Genomic DNA, 5,325 nt, shown 5'->3' on the forward strand with positions numbered 1-5,325 from the left:
CTTGAACATAGCACGGACACCTGGGTCCAGATCGGGACCATATTGCGGCGGCCCGTCATCCTCCCGCACCTCATCCCCGTCACGCTTGCTTGCGGTTGACATCGCGCGCAGTGATAAACCTGGCGCTCTCTGATACCAGTTGATACGACTCAAATAACTTTGAGTCGATTTTGTGGGATGTCCCTGATCTTTCACCGGCGCAAAGAGCTAGCAGAATATACTTGATCGGAGGCAGACGTACTAGAGCAGACAGAGATATATATGTGTAGAGATGTGTACGTGTGGAAGAACTTGGACTAGATGGATCGGAAGTAGTAAACGTGGTGTAGTAGTACTAGAGCTAGATGGAGGGATTAAGCTGATGGTGATTAGCGGCGGCGACGGCGACGGAGTATTTAGCAATAATAAGCACTAGCAGAAGTAGATGGAGAAGAACGGGAAGCTAGCTAGATTGACCCTTGTAGATAAAGAATCAAACGACACTTGTGCCTTGGCGATCCAAGCTGCCGAAACACATGCAATTATCAAACCCTAGACAGGGATGCAGAAGTACAGATACGCATCCATCAGATGAGTTTTCTTCCTGAACTAAAACCTGACCCCTCGACAGAAACTGCACCCCTTGCTTATATAAGTTGTGCGTAACACCTGGGCTAAGCCCGACCTAGACTAGGGCACGATGAGGACTCCTCATCAATTACAAGTTGTAAACTAGGAAATCTGAACAAACTAGTAAAAACAAATAAAAATACACACGTACGTATACTTGCATGTATGGTTGCTAGGCCAAAACTAAAATGAACTTGATGGTGCAGCCTTCAAACTTTCATTCTGCTGGTTACGTTGAAGTATTGACAAGGTGTTCTGAACGTGGGCTTCACTTCTTCCTGAGGCACAAGCGTAGCATATGGAACAGGCTTCACACCTAAAATCCCCTTCTGTTCTGTAGCACACATGATCTTCTTATGACGTAGAGCGGGAACCACATACTTTTGCATGTTGCTTTCATAGCGAGCCTCTCGATTGGCTGATATTTTACTTGATAGTAACGGTGGAACGACAAGAGCACCTGCACTGTCCATATCAACTATTGAAGAATGGGCTCAGTTGATCAATGGCCCAGAAGAAAGTGAGGATGACTTGGATGTTTATGCTGAAAAGAAGAAAGACCATAACTCTATGGCCAACATGTACAGAGAGATCCCAGCTGATGCATTGGATACTCATAAGTTTGGATATGTCCACTTCTTGTTGTCTGGTCTTCCTACCATCAACTGGATCCTAAGGCACACATTGCTACCCAAGTCAGGTGATCATAAGATGATCAGAGGACATGCTATCAATTTGCTCCATTTGTTTGATGTGCCTCAAAAGTTCAAAGTCATGAGTCTGATTGTGGAGACAGTCAAAAGGACACCAGCTGATCAGAAGATAAGTTGTGGGTATGCCCCACAAATTCAGGAGCTCATCAACTCCAAGATGGGAACAAGCAAATATCTATTGGATAGGGAGCACCTGCCCATCTACCCTGAATTTGAAGACAACACTGTTGTCATGAATGAAAATGAACCATCATCAACTCAAGCACATGAGAAGAGAGAGAAGGCAAGGGCAGAGAAAGCTGCAAAGATGCCAACTGTTGAAGAGGCATCTCAAGTATTCTTGAAGACCAAGCAAGATCAGCTTAGATATCTGATCCAATCCACCTTGAGGATTGAGAAGGGCTTGGCCACCCTGACTCAAAAGAAGGAGAGTTTGGAGAGGATCGTTGAGCAGAAATTCTATGATCTTGATATCAAGGTAACTGAGATCCAAACTGCAGTTGAGAAGCTACAGGAGGAAGTGGAGGAGAAGAAGGTCTGCTGCAGTGCCAGTCACAGATTCTAGAGCTACAGTGTCAGCTCCAGCAGCTACAGCCTCAGTGCCACCAGCTCCAGCAGCCACTCCACCAGCTCCATCTACATCAATAGAAGCTTTCATCCTTGGAGTCATCTCTACACCTCCTACCGAAGATCAAGCCTGAGAATCTTTTAGCACTATGTATTTTTTGAACTTTTTGGTAACTTGTTGCCAAAGGGGGAGAAAAATGTATAGATCATAGGCTTCGAGAGAGAGAGAGTTGCTTTTTTATCTTTCTTGCTATTTTGGTTGAATTACTTTATTGTGTCCTTTTGTGAGATACTTTATGTCCTTGTGAGATACTTGTTTGATCATGTGTTTGATCATATGCTACCCTTAATGCTTGTTGGATGATATTATCTGTTATATCCCTATATGATCATTGACTTGCTTGGTGATGAGTGCATGTTTTTAACTTCTATCATTTTGAGCGCTCCACCAAGATGTATGTGACATGGAAGAGTAACCCATGATCCTAATCGATTGTGCATTTGCATTCAAAAGCAAATTTTAAAATAATGCACAAATTTAGGGGGAGCTCTTGCTTACCACATACTTCTCAAAGCGACGATGTTTTTCAATCTTATTATCTTTTGTCGAAACTTTGATCTATATGTTGTCATCAATTACCAAAAAGGGGGAGATTGAAAGTGCAACTATCCCTGGGTGGTTTTGGTAATTTCTAACAACATATAGCTCATTGAGCTAATGCTACTTCAAGATAAACATTTCAGGAAATCTCAATGATTGGCATGGCATGGATGAGAAATGTGGACCCCTCAAAATGCTGAGGACAAAGGATTGGCTCAAGCTCAAAGCTCAGGACTCTACAGTTTTTCATTTTAAGTGATCCAAGATCACATTGATTCCATAGGAAAAGCCAATACTGTCAGGAGGGGGTGAGGTGTTGCTTAATGAGTTTCTTGCTCAAAGTGTTTAGTGATATGCTCCAAAAACCCTCAACTACTTTCTCACATCCACATATGTCCCAAACCAAAAGTCAAACTCGGCCCCACCGAAACTGTCTATCCGGCGCCACCGAGTTCAGTTGACATAGCCACTGCCAGAAACCCTAGTCTTTTCGGTCTTACCGACAGGGATATCGGTCTCACCGAGATGGGATTGTAATCTCTCTGTTTCCCTTCGTAATGTTTCGGTCAAGCCGAGATGAGCGATCGGTCCCACCGAGATTGCAATGAAAACTCTCTGTTTCCCTTTCGTAACATTTCGGTACAATCGAGATGAGTGAATCGGTCCCACCGAGTTTGCCTGACCAACTCTTTATTTGTCTATTACCAAAATCGGTCCCACCGAGTTTGTGTAATCGGTCTCACCGAGATTACGTTATGCCCTAACCCTAACGAAATCGGTCTCACCGAGTTGACATGCCAGTCCCACCGAAAATCCTAACGATCACATTATGAACTAAATCGGTCTGACCGTTTCATGATTCGGTCCCACCGAGTTTGGTAAATTGTGTGTAACGGTTAGATTTTGTGTGGAGGCTATGTATACCCCTACACCCACTCTTCATTCGTAGAGAGAGCCATCAGAACATGCCTACACTTCCAACATACATTTTTTGAGAGAGAACCACCTACACTTGTGTTGAGGTCAAGATATTCCATTCCAACCACATAAATCTTGATCTCTAGCCTTCCCCAAGTTGCTTTCCACTCAAATCATCTTTCCACCAAGTCCTATCCTATGAGAGAGAGTTGAGTGTTGGGGAGACTATCATTTGAAGCACAAGAGCAAGGAGTTCATCATCAACACACCATTTGTTACCTCTTGGAGTGTGGTGTCTCCTAGATTGGTTAGGTGTCACTTGGGAGCCTCCGTCAAGATTGTGGAGTTGAACCAAGGAGTTTGTAAAGGCAAGGAGATCGCCTACTTCATGAAGATCTACCCTAGTGAGGCAAGTCCTTCGTGGGCGACGACCATGGTGGGATAGACAAGGTTGCTTCTTCGTGGACCCTTCATGGGTGGAGCCCTCCGTGGACTCGCGCAACCGTTACCCTTCGTGGGTTGAAGTCTCCATCAACGTGGATGTACGCTAGCACCACCTATCGGAACCATGCCAAAAATCTCCGTGTCTACATTGCGTTTGCTCTCTCCAAACTCCTTCCTTTACCTTCATATGCAAGTGTTTTACTTTCCACTATTATACTCTTAGAATTGCATGTGTAGGTTGATTGCTTGACTTGTGCTAAGTTGCTAAAATCTGCCAAGAACTAAAATTGGGAAAATGCTATATTTTTATTTGGTAAAGTAGTCTAATCACCCCCCTCTAGACATACTTTCGATCCTACACCCATTCTAAGATTGTTAACTGATATTTGGTGCCTTCTGTCATCCATACTATCTTTTCATCAGGGTAGAAGTGAGTTGTGGAGTAGAGCTGCATTATCATCTCATCGTTCCACTTTGTCAACTTCTGACCAACAAATTTGTCAAAACCATTCATCTGGAAGCTTTCATGCACATGTGGAAAGTAGTCTTCATTGGAGTCAATGTATTTCCAGTCCACCCATTTCATGTCACAGACAATGGGCTTCTTGTCCAATAGGACAGTCTCATAGAAGTCATGTTGTTCTTTGGTGTGAAAGCGATAGTCCACAACAACCCTTATCCTAGTGTCATAAGGATCAGTCTTCATCCATTGTCTCAAACCTGCATCCTTTCTTAACTTCATGTTCTCTGCCATAGGATGATCATCATTATGATCTGGAATCTTCGGGTTGAGTTTCCTGGGCACTAGTGGCTCATCATCTTCATGGACTTCAGGCACTGGGGCCTTGTTCTTTTCAGCAGCTGATATATTCCTTGTTGATCTCTTTGGAGCAGTTGTCTTGGGGGCTTGAGCTGGAGCTGAAGGCTTGGGGGCAGGCTTGGGCTTAGAAGGTGTAGCCCCAGTCCTGGTGGCATGCCCCATCAGCTTCTGTGTCTTGGCAGGAGGTGCGGGAGACTCTTCCTCCTCCTCCCCCTCCTCTTCCTCATCCATCATCATGGATGGTATGCCAATCACTCTGGCAATGGTATTCCTAACTCTTTCTTTCCTCTTCTTTCCACCAGCAGCTTCTTCCTCTCTGGGCTCAAGTGTAAACTGCATGGTTTCTTGAGTTGAGGCTCTAGCCTTGGACATTGGAGTCCTCTTTGCAGGTGCCTTCTTGGACATGCCTGGTTTTGTGGAAGCATGTAACACCCACAATGCGGCTATATCTCCCACGTGTCAGGGCACGACTTAGAGGCATAGCCGCATGGTAGGTTTGTCGCAAGAGGGGTAATCTTCACACAATCCGATGTACTGAATAAGAAAGGGATAAAGAGTCGGCTTACAATCGCCACTTCACACAAATAACAAGTTAAACATACATCATCCAGAGTACAATCAAGGGTCCGACTATGGAACCAAAATAAAAGAAG

This window comes from Triticum dicoccoides, chromosome 4A, assembly GCF_002162155.2.
Source record: "Triticum dicoccoides isolate Atlit2015 ecotype Zavitan chromosome 4A, WEW_v2.0, whole genome shotgun sequence".
In the NCBI taxonomy this organism is placed as follows: Eukaryota; Viridiplantae; Streptophyta; class Magnoliopsida; order Poales; family Poaceae; genus Triticum; species Triticum dicoccoides.